Source organism: Hypanus sabinus, chromosome 3 (genome assembly GCF_030144855.1).
Source record: "Hypanus sabinus isolate sHypSab1 chromosome 3, sHypSab1.hap1, whole genome shotgun sequence".
Taxonomy (NCBI): Eukaryota; Metazoa; Chordata; class Chondrichthyes; order Myliobatiformes; family Dasyatidae; genus Hypanus; species Hypanus sabinus.
The window spans coordinates 51693577-51712315 of NC_082708.1; positions in this window are offsets into that span (position 1 = coordinate 51693577).

Genomic DNA, 18739 nt, shown 5'->3' on the forward strand with positions numbered 1-18739 from the left:
ATCCAATGCATCTTAATCTTCTGGATGAGCCTCCCATGAGGGAACTTGTTAAACACCTTAGTAAAATCCATGTATACAACATCCACAGCTCTACCTTCATCAATCACCCTCATCACCTCGTCAAAAAACTCTATCAAGTTAGTAAGACACAACTTGTCCCACACAAAGCCAGGCTGGCTCTCAAGTTAAGACATAACTTTACAAGTGCTCATAAATCCTATCCCTAAGCATTCTCTCCAGTAACTTCCCTACCACCGATGTGAGACTCATTGAGGTCGTGGCTCAAACTTAGTTGGTTTTGCAGTTTATAGAGATGATTTTGGGGACATGCAGAGGAGTTAGAGAGTCAGATTTGGGTTTAAGGACAAGGGTGCGGGTGCCTTAGAGGCCAGATTAGTGTTTCAGGACAGGGATATGGAGGAGTTCGAGGTCTGGCCAGAGCTTAGGCCTTTGGTCTGTGCTTTGTGATCAAAAGCCAGTGATGTGGACTTTCAGAGTCTAGACCTCTGTTTCCCACTCAAAGACAAGCGATGTGGACGTGTGATAAAGGCCATCCATGGATATCAGGCTGTCAAGTGCTGTGGATGTGGACAAGCAGGAACAAGGGCTGGTGGCCCACTAGGTCAATGTGTCCCTCCAGGTCGGTGGGTCCCAGCATCAGATGTCCATGCTAGCAGGAAGCACCCTGGTGTTCCCCCAGATACGTGAGTAGGCAAGTCTGGGGTTTGAGGCCTGGAGTTTGGGTCATATCACCAAAGTCTTGGGTTGATAACAAAGATTGAAACCTGATGGTCGATCAGGGGTCTGGGAGTTGAAGCCCAGTGGCTGTAGCCCGGGGTGTACATATCTGAAGTCAGCTGAGGAAGGCAGAGCCCATTGTCTGTGTTAAGTTTTGTAACTCCAAATATTAATTGAAAGAAAAACACAAGCAGTGCTTTTTTTAAAACTCAACCATCTCACTGTGCCTCACCAGGTAGGTCGTCATCTCGGGCTCTTTTTAAAACTTGTTCTGCGACACTGTTATGAAAGGAAAATGCAGAAGCCTAGGAGAATGTGTATGCTTAGTTTAAGCCTTGTGAGATGTGTGTATATGACATGGTGGCATAGTGACATATGGCATTCACGTACTTTTACATAGAACTTGTAATGAATTACGTAAATAAACAAAGAATGCTTATCAAACAATATATTTACAACATTACTGAAATATTAAATACACAACAGTCTGCAACTCCACGAGTTCACAGGAGGACTGTTCTGATGTCAGAGGGCTGTCTGTGTGCCCGAGTGTGTATGTGGGTAATAGGGAGGAAAGAGGCTTGTTTTTCTGTTGATGTTTTGTTAATTATTATGCCCTGTTTTGTTGTGTTCTGCCGAGCATTCTGGGCGTGATATATTAGCTCCAGAATGTGAGGCAACACTTGCAAGCTGTCCCCCAACACATCCTTAGGCTGGGTTGGTCGTTAATGTAAATGACGCATTTGACAGTATACTTTGATATAAGTGAGATAAATACATGACTCTGAATCTTTCACACACTCCTTTAAACCTACTTACTGGACAGTGCTTTTTAATTGGTAGTGCTAGTTATCTTATGTAGATTAGTCAAGTTTTTTTTTGCTTGTTATGTCTATTGAGAAACCTCTTGTAATATATTGGCTACATTGAATCTGCTGAACAAATACGTGTTGATGGTGGTGTTATAAAGAAACAGAGCTGGTCCCTCGGCTGTGGTGGAAAATATTTGGGCGAAGAGAGAGGACTTCACAGAAACACTGTTGTGGAAAGTATTCAGGAACAGAGTCCATGCAAGAGGCACAGTTTGAGAAGAAGACGGAGTAACAGTCACCTTGCATGCCAGTAGACTTACAACAAACTATCCATAATATTTGAAATGAAGGATGGAAACAGTTCACATCTCTTAGACAATTAGAGAATCCAGTTGATTGGCGGTAAATCTCATCTGATGTTTCATGGATACATGTGAGCAATTTAGATGTATAAAGAATAAAGGAACAATGGGGCGGGGTGGGGGTTGTAGTCCGTCTAACATTGTCAAAAATCAGAAAGCTAAGAGTGAGTCTGTTTTGGTTATGGTTAGATTGAAAAATCATTAGTAACAAAAAACTCAGTTTTTGTTATGCCATAATTATGTTGAGACATATCCTTGTATAAAATGAGTGGGGAATTTTAAAAAGAACAGCAGATTCAGCAGCTCTATTCTGGTGACTTGCTCATTTCCAATCTGCATCACACCATTGTTCAGAATTAGAATCAGATTCAAAATCAGAATCAGAATTAGAATCACATTTAATATCATTGGCATACATCGAGAAATTTGTTGATATGCAGCAGCAGTACATTGCAATGCATAATAAAAAACTGTATATTACAATATGCATACATATATTAAAAAGTTACATTGAATAAGTAGTGCAAAAAGGGAAAAAGAGAAAAAGAATGTTGTGAGGTAGTGTTCATGGGTTCAATGTCCATTCAGAAATCAGATGGCAGAGGGGAAGAAACTGTTCTTGAATCACTAAGTGTGTGCCTTCTGGCTCCTGTACCTTCTCCCTGATGATAACAATGAGAAGAGGGCATGTCTGGGGTGATGGGGACTTTAATTAATGATGGATGCCGCCTTTTGTGAGGCATCGCTCCTTGAGGATGTTCGGGATGCTGGGGAGCACTAATAGCTGTGCCCAGAAAGTAAATTTTAAAACTTCCTACCTAAACCTATCCACTTTAACTCAAACTTCTCCTCTGTTCACCTTTTGGCCAGCAAATTTCATGCTTTCTGGGAAACCCTGTGAAGTTTAAAAATGTTATATATTTGTAAGTAGTTATTAAGATGAATGGAACTATGATATAGTATATTATACCAGATTACACTCAAATTTAGCCAGTAGAATTTATAATAGAAAGATATTGACCCTTTTCATATTCTGCCTCTGGAGAAATAGGTCAAGCATCAGCTTTTCTAGCAGGCTGTTGACCTGGGAACCAGGGTTACATAGTTCTTACTAGCATCTGTAGTGTGTTATTGTAAATGTCATCTGTAGTTGGTGGTTGAGAATACTAAGCTGATATCACAGTGTTGAGGTGTCAGCACTCAGGATAAACCCTTGAGGAATTGAGAAAAATAACCTTGAACTTTAAGGACATACAGCTGCATCCACAACAGATGTACATTATTGCTCTTAATAAAACTATTCCATGCTATACAATGCATTAATTTTATCCAAATATTTATATAGATTAAGTAACACTGAATATGATGATCTGGGATATCAATGCTGCATGCTGGTCAGATGTCAGAGAACAAGATTCCATTTTATCCAGTTGCAGATTTCTAATAGTTTGTAACAAAGTCCACCTTTAGCACTTTGGGCAGTTTCTGCTTCATTAATTACCCAGATCATCTTTCACTGTAACAGAGCAGGGCAGTCAATTGCCAAACTTTCATATTTTCCTTGTGTAGAAGGAGACCATTCACCTATCAAGTCAATTCCAGTTCTCAGTTCTCTCCAGCATGCATATTACCAGACCTCTGATTCTCTTCCCAACCACCTACACTGGGCACAATTTGCATTCATTAATTAATCTGACAACCAGTATGTCAATATGATGTGGAAAGCCCACACAGCCATAGGGAGAACACACAAACTCCACATAGAAGGATCAGAGGTCAGAATGAAACATAGGTTACCAGAGCTGTGAGACACCCATATTACATGCATTAATATTGTGCCACTGCTCTGCTGGAAAAATAATAACTTCCAAACAATGTACATCGCAGATATTATTGTGAATCACATAGCAAGTGACCTATCATGAGCAACTTACAATGCTAGATATGCAACCAAGTTGTAAAGCTCTGGAACCTGTGGCCTACTAAACAGTTAGAGCCATAGAGCACAAACAGATGCCTTTTGCCCACCACAATCATGCCAACCTTTTTGCCTGTTTAAACTAAGCACATTTGCCCATATCAGGACCATATCCTTCTTTGCCTTATCTATTTAACTGTCTGTCTAAATACTTCTTAATTGTAGTAATTGTATCTGATTCCACTAACCTCTCTGGCAGATATCAATTACTCTCTTAAGAGAGCAATCATATTACTCAGATCACCTTTGAAACTTCTCACCTTAATTATACCTTCTTGTTTTGGATACCCCTATCAAAGCAAAAGGCTTTTGACAAGGCATCCTTTGTCTTTCATAATCTTATAAAATTCTATTAAGCCAGCACTCCAGGGAAAAAGCCTATCCAGTCTCTCCTCATAACGAAAGTCCTCCAATCCAGGCAACATGTTGGTAGATGTCCTCTGCACTCTCTTCAGTACAGTCACATTCTCCCTCCAGTGTGGCAAACAGAACAATACACAATACTTCAAGCTGCAATATAACACTCTCATCTCTTAGAATCTGTGTCCCAACTTATGAAAACAAGGATGCCATGTGCCTTCTGCATCACCCTGTCAACATTTGTTGCCATTTGCAGAACGTGGACCTTGAGTCTCTCAGGTCATCAACATTCCTTAATGCCCTGCAACTTAGTGATAAGCCATACTTACCCCTGCTTGGGGTACATAGAAACATAGAAAATAGGTGCAGGTGTAGGCCATTCGGCCTTCGAGCCTGCCCCGCCATTCAGTATGATCATGGCTGATCATCCAACTCAGAACCCTGTACCTGCTTTCTCTCCATACCCCCTGATCCCTTTAGCCACAAAGGACATATCTAACTTCCTCTTAAATATAGCCAATGAACTGGCCTCAACTGTTTCCTGTGGCAGAGAATTCCACAGGTTCACCACTCTCTGTCTGAAGAAGTTTTTCCTCATCTCAGTCCTAAAAGGCTTCCCCTTTATCCTTAAACTGTGACCCCTCGTTCTGGATTCCCCCAACATCGGGAACAATCTTCCTGCATCTAGCCTGTCCAATCCCTTTAGAATTTTATACGTTTCAATAAGAACCCCGTCAATCTTCTAACATCACCTCACATTTGCCAGGATTAACTTATATCTGCCAATCCTCCACCCAACTTTCCATCTGATCTATTCATTTCTGCAACCTTCCTTCCTTGCTATCCAGAACATTATCAATTTTCATGTAATTTGCAAACTCATTGATCATGTCTCTGACACTCACATCTGTCATTAAGATATATCACAAGCAGCAAAGGTGAAGCACTGATCCTTAAGGTACTCAAACTGTTCTCCCAGTTACACCACATAAATAGCATCTGAGCATTAGACTCCTGCCCTTTCTAAGAATTTAGTGAGTTACATATTAATTACCTATTAAACACACCACAGAAAGATAAGTTCGGTCATTAATGACCCTGTCACCTTTTTGACTAATTATTTAATGATTACCTGTCAACCTTCAGCCCAGAAAGTGAAAAATTTAATCTTTGCAAACTTCTGCATGGAATTAATTGTTTTTAAGAAAAGTCAAATATAAAAAGCTGATTTTTTTATGTTGTATTTCTCATATCCTAAATTAGTCTTTGCTTCTTTTTTTAACTTAATGGTTGATTTGACTTGAATTCACTTGCTCTCATTCCTTTCCTTGTTGTTACCATGCTTCTTTCTCAAAGGAATTCATTTTTCGAACCAGCACTGAGAATGGAAAAAACAATTGAAATAGAAAAGTAAAGGAAAAAGTCCACCTAACACTTTAAGTGAGAGTGCCCTGCTCCAGTTTGTTGCATCTCAATGAGATCCAATAAATGGAGAGGAACTCAAAATAGAAACTATTTCTCCTCATCAGGGAGGGAAAATGTTCTTCCAGATTGTAATCACTGAAGCACAAAAGAGTTGAATGTTCAATAATTCTTCTTTAATACTTCTAAGAATAAAGAATCATAGAATTAAGAAAGTGTGATGGCACATGACAATTCCCTTTAGCCCAATGAGTTCACACCAGCTCCTCATGCAGCAATCTATTGTTACATTTTCCTCTTTTATCCCTATAGATCTACAAATAATTTTCTCTCGTTTATGCATTTCCCTAGGAAAGCTCTTATTAATTCTGCTTCCACCACCCTTAGTTTCAGATCACAGCTACCCCCTGTATTCTAAATAAAATGTCTTCTCACACTTACTGATCCTTTGCACTTCACTTTCAATTGTTTTCCCTGATCCTTGAATCACCATCAAAGAGAAAAGATACCCTCTCTTTGCTTCATCTGTTTTAACTCCTTCTTAGAATGTTACATACCAAAATTTGCAATGCTAATAATTTGAACTTGTGCTTGTTACTTCAGGTTTGTCAGTGACCTCTGAAAACATAGAGTACAAGCTGAATGAACTAGCTCCACTGCTGTCAAAGTTAAATTAAGGTTTGTGTCACTATCATTCTCAGAATCCTTGTGACAGGGTCACTTGGCTTGTCTCTGCTGATAGATGCCACTTGTCCACTTACAGACATCTCAATTCCAATTTCATTGACCTTTGCACAAGGAAACTGCCTCTTGTGCATCTGATCCTCCAGGGGCTCAGTTATCCCTCCTCTGGGAGGAATCCTTTCTCGCACTGCAACATGCACTTATTCTTTGATAACACTCCCAAGGAACTAACTGAGAGGCAGTTGGTGTCTCAAGAAAGAAATGAAAGAAAAGGACCCACTAAACTGAGAAATTTAACCATAGATGCCCACTGCTCTGAAAGTAAAATTATGTTGTATGTGGAAGCCCTTTGGTGGTGTTTTCAAACACCACTCATGAATTACATATTTTTTGTTCTTTTTGATTCAGAGAAGTCTGATTCTGTGTTAAAGCTGGAAAAAAAAGTTGGTATGGGTAACCCTCTAGGTCCAGAAATTATGTTACTTCTTCTGTAAGTGTGTAAGTGTAGCTGGGGTTGAAAAATTTGCAAGAACCATATAATAATTTAAAAATTCAAAAGGACCCCATAATATTCTATTATTGATAGGCTACTAAAATCTTAGCACTATTTTAAACATCAGTACCACTACTTACTGTTTTTTTTAAGGAGCTTTCGGTCCAATAAGCTGTCCAATTACAATCAATTAAACAATATTTCTTTAGAATGTGGGGGGAAATAGAGCATCCACAGAGAGAAAAAAAACATGTAGTCATAGAAAGAATGTACAAACTACTTATGAACAGTGGCAGAGTTGAACCCAGGACACTGGCACTGCGTTAGTGTCACACTAACTGCCACACCACCCGTCTCATCTACCCTGTTTCATCAGCCTGTTGGCAAAACTGCCCCTGGTGAGTGCTGGGTTAGGAGAACAGCTGAAACTGCTCAGTGCAAATGAAGAGAAATCATCAAACATTTAACCTCAGCAATTATACAAGGTTTGCACAAACAATGGTTGGTCACGGGTGCAATATTCTTTATAAACAGAGGATAAAAAATAAACACTGACAAATCTTACCCATTCGCCTTAGCACATTTTCTAGCTGGATACTAGAAAGAACCAATTATTTTTATCATACTCACAGCAGAAGACATTAGCAGGATTGGAATCTACTGCCCATATAAATTGACCTCGAGGTGTTGATGATGAGCTTTCTTAGTGATCCGTAGAAGTCTTAATGGTAAATTGCTCTTCCATGCGGTTGTTGGGTAGGGAGCTCCAAGTTCTCAGCTCGACACTGATGCAGAAATATCAACTATAACCAAGTGAGCATGATGAGTAAGTTGAACAGAAATTTGTGGTGTGGGGTGGTGTGATGTGGTGTGATGTGGGGTGGTGTGGGGTGATATGATATGGTATTCCTATATTCCTGCTGCACTTATCCTTTGCAATGGTTTAAGATTCTAGAGGCAAAGCAGAAAGTAAGTGCTGCCCTGTGTGAGACAGAAAGGCACAAAACACCAGAAAACTATCATTCCACTATGTTTGGAAGAGACCATAGGCAGCCAAAATGGTGCTGCAGAAATGAATGCTCCTGGTATGAAGCAGGACATGGCTGGACTGCATAAAGCTGGCAGCTGACAGCAAGAACAAGTTCAGGATTTACCTCAATCTTTCTATCAAGAAGTTCCCAGAACAATTAATAGAACTGAACTGAAGGTAAATCATGACACAAAATTTATGGTCATGTTCTGCAATTGGTGCAGTTTGGCACTGAAGCAGATGCAAACAGGATTTCGCCTTGTGTTAAATTGGTTTTCAGGCTCTTTTCATCGCTTTTCTCAGAGTTATGTAATCCTTTTCCTAGCTAACCATAACTTTATCTCTTTATGTCTTCAATGTCTGAATTCAAAGTCAAATTTATTGTCAGCCTTCTGCCCAGGTGAATCTAGCTTACCAAACTAAATGGCAATAATTTATTTTAAAAAATGGCATAGATTTGTAAATTTGGATAAATTGGGAAGGATCATTTGGTAAAGCAGGGATAAGTATATAGGAACACAGGAAAGAGTGCAGATGTTGGACATCTGGAGCAACACATAAGATGCTGGAGGAACTCAATGAGTGTGCTTGGAGAGGAATGGACAGTTGACACTGCTTTGGGTTTAGATATTTCGTCAGGACTGGTACAATCTGATACAATCGTAGATGCTGCCTGACATGTTAAGTGTCTCCAGCATTTCATGTGTTGAAAAGCAAATGGGATTGGTTTTAGAAACTTCCAGAGAAATCAAGAAATAAAATAAGGCCAACATGAACCAGCAGCAGATGGAACAATTTTAGTTTTGAATCATCTCCCTCTGGTAGGAGATCAAGGCCATTGAAGTATGTCAACATGATTAGTTTTAGAATGAAAGTTATTGTAGGGTTTTCTTATCACCACAGAAGCAATGATCATGCATTTAGAGTCACTTTGAAAAGAAAATAATTCTAAGTGCACATCACTGATGATTCCTGTGTAATTTGAACTTTAGGTTGAAGAAGGAACTATTAGAAGTTTTAGTCCAATACTTGCATTGAAGTGCTTTTTTAAGGAAGGACTTAAAGGAAAATGAAGAGGTGAACATGTCTAAGAGATTCAAGATTGTTTAAGGTCATTTCCAGTAAACAAGTATAGAGGAGAACAAAGTAATTGTACTTCTGGATTCAATGTAGCACAAATAAAAATGCAATTATATAAAGAACACAATAAATACAAATACATAAGATAGATATGTCAACAAAGTGATGCTAGGCACAGGAGTGTCTGCACACAAAGAGACTGACAGGATACAACATAGCAGTGGTGGTGGGGGGATGTGGAGGGATGGGCTAGTGGGTGGAGGTATTGATCAACCTTACTGCTTGGGAAAAGCAACTGTTCTTTGAATATGATGGTCCTGGCGTGAATGCTACATACCTCCTCCCTGATAGGGATTGGACAAACGGTCCATGAGATAATGCTAGAAAATGTGGGTGTAGCACAGCAACAATCAAACTGCGATGGGAGGATTTTTTGAATTTACCTGAGTTGTAGATGTAAATTGCCATATTACACACTCAGCACACCGTCTCCCACCTTTTGTATCATATCTAAATTGCTGAACTGTTCATGGAATATGTGGTGTTAATCGACAAAATATAAGATGCACAAATTCTTTTTCAAATATTCTTTTTTGGTAAATCTTATTTCCTCAGTTTTATTTGCTAATTTTTTTTGAAGTACATATTTTTTGACATATTACTTCACGATTATAATGGAAATAAATTTCTATAAATCTTGTATAAAAATCAAGTATACACAATTTGTTTCAAAATATGTTTTTGGTATAAATGTTCAAGAACTCATTCTGGAGTGGATAATTGTGTTAGAAAACAGTTGTCTTTCAATGTATGTACAAGGTGAGAACCTCCAATTCTGCTCTGCAATTCTCCAGGATAGAAAAGATTTCCATATTCATTGCAATTTGACATCCCATATATACAGAATTGTTTTCTGGCAGGAATAGACAGTATAATATTTGAATATTATGAGATGATTTAGATATCTGGTACAATTTATATGTGGCATTTATTAACTTTTCATGCAAACTTTCAGCAAGGTCAAAGTATCTTTGAATTGTTAAGAACCTGTTTTGTTCTTTACCATTTTAAAAGTAATTTTAACTCAGTTTTTCATCATTTGTTTTAACAATCAATACAATTAATGGATATGATATATTTTATAGTTCAGTACAATTTTTTTTTTATCCTTGTGCATCTGTTGGTGAGAATTCTCACTGTGCAGGCCTCATGTTTCTATCCTTCACATCCATGCCTGGTAACTAAGGGGGTGCAATAGAGGAACCAACTATGTTAGTCGGGGTCTCTCTCTTCCCGCTATCATGAACATTTACACTACACGCTGCATCCGCAAAGGAAACAGCATTATGTAGGACCCCATGCACCCCTCATACAATCTCTTCTCCGTCCTGCCATCTGGGAAAAGGCTCCGAAGCATTCGGGCTCTCACAATCAGACTATGTAACAGTTTCTTCCCTCAAGCTATCAGACTCCTCAATACCGGAAGCCTGGACTGACACCTTGCCCTACTGTCCTGTTTATTATTTATTGTAATGCCTGCACTGTTTTTGTGCATTTTATGCAGTCCAGTGTAGGTCTGTAGTCTAGTGTAGCTTTCTCTGTGTTTTTTTATTATGTAGTTCAGTCTAGTTTTTGTATTGTGTCAAGTAACAGCATGGTCCTGAAAAACGTTGTCTCATTTTTACTATGTACTGTACCAACAGTTATGGTCGAAATGACAATAAAAGTGACTTGACTTAATAGAGATTCAGAATGGAATTCTTCTGCGGAGACTTTTGGGATCAGAAACACCATATTTATTTTCTATGGAAAGGCACCCCATCAAAATATAAGTAATCAATATCTCTGGCCAATCCTGCTACAGATTATCCATTGGCAAAATTCTGTGTGTCAGTTTCTTTCTTTCCTTCTTTCTCTCTCTATCTCTATCTCCATCTCCATATCTCTCTCTCCCTTCTCTCTCTCCCCCCTCTCTCTCTCCCTCCCCCTCTCTCCCAATTCTCTCTCTCTCTCTCTCCCCTGTCTCTCTCTCTCTGCCCCCCTCTCCCCTCTCTCTCTCTCTTCCCCCCTCTCTCTCTCTCCTCTCTTCCCCCTCCCCACTGGCACTGCCTAATTAACTAGGCAAATCCTAATCTCTGATGTGCATCTCATACCTGTTTGCATATCCCTTTGTTTTCTCTTTTTGAGACATGTCTGCCAGTGGTTTTCACAACTTTGATATTATCTTCCTGAATGATGGATTCATAAACATTTAATTTCAACTAATTTCCTATTATCATTATTACCTTAATAACTGCTTTTGCATTGGCTCGTCAGTTTAGTAGAAGTAAGCATAAGACTTAAGCATCCTGTGGATATTTATAATTCTCAAAAGACTAAGCTTATATGTGCAGATAAGTTTTGATTAAATACTTCATTTGTCATGTTCAATACAAGTGGTGGTGAAGAGGGACATGATTCAGTTAAATTATCATTAATGTTTGCTTATTTCTTACAAATGAAACATTGTGCAGTGTTTGAATTCGAAATGCAAAACTTGCTCAATTTTAATAATTGAAAACAATATCAAATTTGATGCCTGTCTGATTTTGATAATTAAATCTTGCTCCATTGTATGAATGCTGTGCTGCAGTTATGTGTCAAGAAAATTACCTTTCTCAGTCATCTCCTACTGCCTCACTCACAACTCAGAATGGAATTGTATCCTGTGTGAGCATGTCTCAAGCTCATGGATGCAACTGTGACTCTGCGTGCCTGGAATATAGCAGTACACGTGCCCCAGTTCAACTTCTCTCTCGTTTAACTTATTAATTGTGTGGCACCCAGGATAAAAAAATACATTTTTAACAAAGTTGGTTGGATTGTACTCAAATTATTGGGACCCCTTTGCAATTTTAACCTGAGTAGGAATTCCAGGAGAAGGAAATCAAAGGAAAAAGGTCTTCATGTTATTTTAAAAGTTTCTTTCCCCAGGCAGTTAATCTGAGCAACAATTCTGGTTAGCCAGCTCTGTCACCTCAGTCACTGGACTGCGCTGCAAGTACTTCAAATTACTTTTTATAATGCCACTTATGTTGTAAATACATGCAGGTACTTATGCACATTTTATTCAATTTCTGTACTTCAATCTTTTACTTCATTTTTATATAATTCTTTATTCTTATTATTGTCAAAATGTTATTTTTGTTGCATACTATGCCAACATGGCACAGCAAATTCCTAATATATTTAAATGTATATGCAAATAAGGTTAATCCCTGAGAAGATCCCAAAAGGAAAGCTTAGTTGTATTGCCCCAGAACCTCTTCTCCTGACACCCCTATTTTTTCATTCCTGGTCACAAGATTTCCACAAAATTAAAGCCAGGGCGGCACTCACAAAAATTAGCTTATGAGTAGAGCTAAGTTGATATTCATGTTTCTGGATATGAACAAAATCAATGACACTGATTTTGCCTGTATGATTAATTGTTAAATATGCAAGTGAGTTAAAACCTTGGCAACTACACAGAAAGCATGGCCTGCTTTTTTTTAAACAGTTTGACCTTACTTAAGTTATCCCAGCTGCATTCCCACTCACTGAGAAGTAGAATTGGAAATGGCTGGCCCTAAGGGCAAAAACAATTTGCAGTTTTCAAGAGCTATGATTCCTGGAGGGGGGAGCAAATAATCAATTTTCACTATTTCACAGGTTCACTGGCCCTGATCCTGTCATACAAGTTGGATTGCAACAAGTACCAAGGTATCTTTTAAGATATTATATTCCCAGCTGTACAATTTCAAGCCATAAAGTGCACTGATATGATAAAGACCTCTGTGTATCATGTGATCTCCAAAGCCTGTTCCTTTGACACATCACACTTTGTGAAATGTCATCACACAAAGCTGTTCAATACAGTCACCTCTCAACACATCAAGTTTAACACTGAGAAACAGGAGAACCTCTGGTCTAGATTGATTTAATTCTTCAAGCCAGTGGCAAATTGAGAAACTATGATAATGAAAACACAGGAATGTTACAAATCCAATTCATCAAGTTTTCAAATTCAAGCACGTGAGTAGGTTCTTAAAAGGAATTCAGTTATTAATGTTACTTTTGTATAAATGTTTTTTATTATAATCATTGTCCTCTATTATAAGTATATTACCTAGTTACTTTTTAAAGACTAGGTCATCAAATGTTCAAATAAATAAAAGAGATGCAACATTCAAAACTAGAACAGTAACCCACTTCCTAGTGCACTCGAACCGGCTCACAAATAGCCAGCGTGCAGGCACAAAGGCCAGGTCCGCAACAAGGAGAAAAAGCCTGCGGGGGTTTGTGAGTACGTGTCCCTTGGAGCATCCGCGCCCGGGGAGGGCGGGATGAGGGAGGCTTTAAAGCAAGGCTGTGAAGTTCGAATAAAATTATCTTTGACTGCAGTTTACTGACTCCGTGTCGTTATTTCAGCGCTGCGTGTAGCACACCGCTACAATTGGTGACCCCGACGGTCCAAACGATTTTTGGACTGGAGATGACCGACGCCGCATCTGTTCATGCGGTTTCGTTGAAACTGCCAAGCTTCTGGATGCTGAGACCTCACCTATGGTTCCAGCAAGCAGAAGCCCAATTCCACATTCAGCAGATAACCTCAGATGACACACGTTACTACTACGTGGTGAGCTCCCTCGACCAGGACACAACGGCCCAGGTTGAGGAGTTCATACAGTCTCCCCCAGTGGACGGCAAGTACACGGAATTCAAAGCCCTGCTCATAAGGACTTTCGGACTCTCATGGCGCGAGCGGGCTGCCCGTTTACTGCACCTGGATGGCTTGGGAGACAGCCTCCATCGGCTTTAATGAATGAGATGTTGTCTCTGGCCGGCGAACACAAGCCCTGCCTCATGTTTGAGCAGGCATTCCTGGAGCAGCTGCCCGAGGACATACGCCTGCTGCTGTCTGACGCGGATTTCAGCAACCCCCGGAAGGTGGCAGCCCGGGCGGACTTGCTGTGGAAAGCCAAGAAGGAGAGTGGGGCGTCTGTCGCACAGATCACCAGGCCACGCTCCCAGCAGCAAACCAGACCAGGCCCGGCCACAGAGCCCGCTAAACCCAGAGGCAGGAGTGAGAGACCAACGAACAATGGTGCTTCTATCACCAGCGGTGGGGCGCAGAAGCCTGCCATTGTTGCCCACCCTGCCAGTTCCCGGGAAACGCCAGGGCCAGCCACCGCTGATGGCTATGGCGGCTGGCCATCGGGATAGCCTCCTGTATGTGTGGGACCAGCGGTCGGGACGCCATTTTTTGGTCAATACTGGTGCCGAGATCAGCTTCTTACCTCCGAGTTACGACACCCGCAGCAGGGCACCGGGGCCCCCCCGAGGGCCGTGAACGGCAGCACAGTAAGGACCTATGGCACCCGTACGGTGCGGCTACAGTTCGGCTCCAGCCAGTTCACGTGGGACTTTACACTGGCCGCCATAGCCCAACCGCTTCTGGGTGCGGATTTTTTGCGGGCTCACAGCTTGCTGGTCGATCTGCCCAGGAAGAGACTGGTCCACGCCAAGACCTTCCAGACGTTCTCCCTGGGAGAAGCCCAGTTGCCAGCCCCACACCTCGACTCCATCACGCTGTCCGACAACGACTTCACCAGGGTCCTGGCGGAGTTCCCATCGGTTCTGGCACCGCAGTTCACAGCGGCCATGCCCCGACACGGCGTACAGCACCACATCCCGACCCAGGGACCACCCCTCCACGCCTGTGCTCGAAGGCTTCCCCCGGACAAGGTACGACTGGTGAAGGAGGAGGTCCAGAGGATGGAGGAATTGGGGATCATCCGGCGGTCCGACAGCCCATGGGCTTCCCCCCTGCACATGGTGCCCAAAGCGACAGGGGACTGGAGACCGTGCGGCGACTACCGCAGGCTGAACGAGGCTACCACACTGGACCGCTACCCTGTGCCGTACATTCAGGACTTTGCAGCAAACCTGCACGGCGCATGGATCTTCTCCAAGGTAGACCTCGTCCAGGGATACCATCAAATCCCGATGCACCCTGACGACGTCCCCAAAAAGGCTCTCATCACCCCATTTGGCCTTTTCGAGTTCCTCCACATGCCGTTCGGCCTGAAGAATGCCGCACAGACGTTCCAGCGGTTAATGGACGCGGTGGGACACGACCTGGACTTCGCATTCATCTATTTGGACGACATCCTCATAGCCAGCAGCAATCGTCAGGAGCATCTGTCCCACCTCCGTCAACTCTATGCCCGGCTGAGTGAATAACAATCAACCCGGTCAAATGCCAGTTCGGGCTCGACACCATCGACTTCCTGGGCCACAGGATTACAAAGGACGGGGCAACCCCTCTGCCCGCTAAGGTAGACGCAGTCCGCCATTTCCCCCGACCCACCACGATCAAAGGCCTTTAGGAATTCGTAGGTATGGTCAATTTCTACCACCGCTTCCTCCCTTCAGCTGCCCGGATCATGCGCCCCTGTTCGCCCTGCTGTCGGGACCAGGCAAGGACATTACCTTGGACGAGGAGTCCACCGCCACTTTCATTCAAACGAAGGAAGCCTTGGCAAACGCCGCGATGCTAGTGCACCCCAGAATGGACATCCCTACCGCCCTCACAGTGGACGCATCTAACACGGCAGCTGGTGAGGTGCTGGAGCAACTCATTGCAGGTCGCTGGCAACCCCTGGCGTTTTTCAGCAAACACCTGCAGCCAACCGAGCTCAAATACAGTGCTTTTGACTGGGAACTGTTGGCGCTATACCTGGCAATCCGGCATTTCAGGTACTTCTTAGAAGGTCGGCCCTTCACCGCGTTCACGGACCACAAACTGCTTACCTTCACGTTCATGAAGGTGTCCAATCCCTGGTCGTCCCGCCAGCAACGCCACCTGTCCTGCATCTCTGAATACACGACGGATGTTCAGCACGTCTCGGGTAAGGACAATGTTGTGTTGGATGCGCTCTCTTGCCCTACCGTTCATGCCCTTTCCCAAAGGGTAGACTTTGAGGCGCTGGCAGAGGAGCAGGCAGACGAGGAGATCCTGAGTTACAGAACCGCAGTCTCCGGTTTGCAGCTCCAGGACCTCCCCGTAAGACCAGGTGAGAGGATCCTACTCTGTGACGTCAGCACCAGCCAGACCCGTCCCGTCGTCCCGGCACCTTGGCGGCGATGTGTTTTTGACTCCATTCATAACTTGGTGCACCCCTCCATCAGGTTTGTTTGGCACGGACTCCACAAGCAGGTCAGTGAATGGGCCAGAATGTGCATGCACTGCCAGACGGCCAAGGTGCAGCGGCACACCAAAGCTCTGCCGCAGCAGTTCCACCCCACCCACTGGCGTTTCGACCACATTCATGTGGATATCGTGGGCCCCCTGCCAGTGTCACGCGGAGCGCAGCACCTCCTGACTATCGTGGACCGGTTCACAAGATGGCCAGAGGCGGTCCCGCTCACTGACACCACCTCCGAATCTTGCACCCGGGGATTGATCGCCACCTGGATATCTCGCTTTGGTGTACCGGCCCACATTACCTCCGACAGAGGCGCCCAGTTCACCTCCAGCCTGTGGTCAGCTATGGCCAGCCTTTTGGGGACTCAGCTGCACCACACCACTGCCTACCACCCACAGTCGAACGGCCTGGTGGAGCGTTTCCACCGTCACCTAAAGTCGGCTCTCATGGCCCGTCTGCGAGGAGCTAACTGGGTGGACGAGCTTCCCTGGGTCCTACTCGGCATCTGCACGGTGCCCAAAGACGATTTGCACGCTTCGTCGGCCGAGTTGGTGCACGGCGCACCCCTGGTCATCCCCGGGAAGTTCATACCAGCCCCAAGGGGGCACGAGGAAGAACCCGCAGCAGTCCTGGGCAGACTACGCGAGAGGCTCGGTGCCCTGGCCCCCACACCCATTCACAGCATGGGCAGAACCTGACCTGCGTACCCAAAGACCTGCAGAACTGTAAGTTTGTGTTTGTACGAAAGGGCGGGCATCGGCCACCGCTGCAATGGCCCTACGAGGGGCCATTTACGGTGCTCCGGAACAACGGGTCCACGTTCGTGCTGGACGTTGGGTGGGGAGAGGAGTTTTTCATGGTGGACCGACTCAAACCGGCCCATGTGGACCTGGCGCAACCGGCCGAGTTTCCAGCACCGCGACGCAGAGGCCGACCTCCCAAACAGGGTCCGGCCCAGACTGTGGACATTGGGGTGGTGTATCGCCGGTTCTGGGGGGTGGGGTTATGTGGCGACCCACTTCCTAGCGCACTCATACCGGCTCACAAATAGCCAGCGTGCAGGCACAAAGGCCAGGTACACAACAAAGGGAAAAGAGCCTGCGGGGGTTTGTGAGTACGTGTCCCTTGGAGCATCCGCGCCCGGGGAGGGCGGGATGAGGGAGGCTTTAAAGCAAGACTGTGAAGTTCGAATAAAATCATCTTTAATTGCAATTTACCGACTCCGTGTCGTTATTTTAGCGCTGCGTCTAGCACACCGCTACAGTATCTTTATTTGTCTCTATTCTTTTGTTGTATTGTTGCTTGACACATTCAGTACAGAGGTATGTAAAACCTAAAGTTGTGAGAGGCCTTTCCTCTGCATTGCACATAGTTTATTATGCTGATAGGGATGGTAATAGGCAATCTGCAAGGCCAGTAAATTTGGTATGAGGCAGATATGTTAATTTAATTTTGGATCAGTCAACCAGACATTTTTTTTAATCTTCTGATGCCTGAGAAAAGTAATTCAACTTTGAAATTATAAACCTCCTGATTCAGTCACGCAATCTTGTTAAATCAGTTTAATTGGCTTTATAAGTTTATAATAAATTAAGTTCAGAGGTGGAATTACAGAAATATGCAAAGCAAAAACTTTTAAATATATATAAAGTGCTTCATATTTACATTGAGAATATCCTATTTGCAGGGTTAGAGCAATTTTAAACGACTATAATTTCAAGAGGATTTAATGTTACTTTTAAATGAGAAGCTTGTGATAGTATCAAGTATCTGCACAGGAAACAAACTTTAAAAACAATTCTGATCCTGCAGCCTTATAGCTCAAATGACTGTTAAAGATCAGGTAGATTAATTTGGCAAAATATTTGAAGTACAGTTTTTCAGGGTGACATCTTTACTTAGAAGATACAGGATGAGGTTCTGATTGTTCATTTGGGAGTGACTTTATTGCTGGGCTCTTCCTCCAACCTGCCGATAAAAGGTGAAGGGTGCTTATCTGTGCTGGAAGGCAACCGATCCATACTCAACGGCAGTTCACTGGCCAGGTAACCGATGCACTCTTGTGAGCTGGCTGGAACAGTCCACCAGTCTACTCCTGGGTGCAGATCAGTGGCTGATGACGTTCTCTACTGGGACATAACCAGAAAAAATGTTGAAAACGCTTAGCTATGCCTGTGGAAAAAGGAAACAAAATCACGTTTGATCTTGTTTCCATAGATGCTATCTGATGTGCTATGTGCTCCCATCGTTTTCTGTTTTTGTTTCACACGTTCAGCTTCTGCAGTATTTTTTTAATTCTAACTAACGCTTGCAATATAGCGACCCATCCACTCTTTGAGGCAAACCATCTGGAAGTGCAATTATCCATCCTCCGATGGGACAGGAGTTCATCTTAATCTGCGCTCAAGAAGTGGATCAAGAAATAGACAATGAATCTGCTCTGAAACAGTACAGTAGGAATGGATGACCAAATCTCTTTTGTGAAATGTGTCAGACAGAAAGGTAGCTTAAGAACAATTATCTTCAATTTAACTCATGCTTTTGCCTCCTA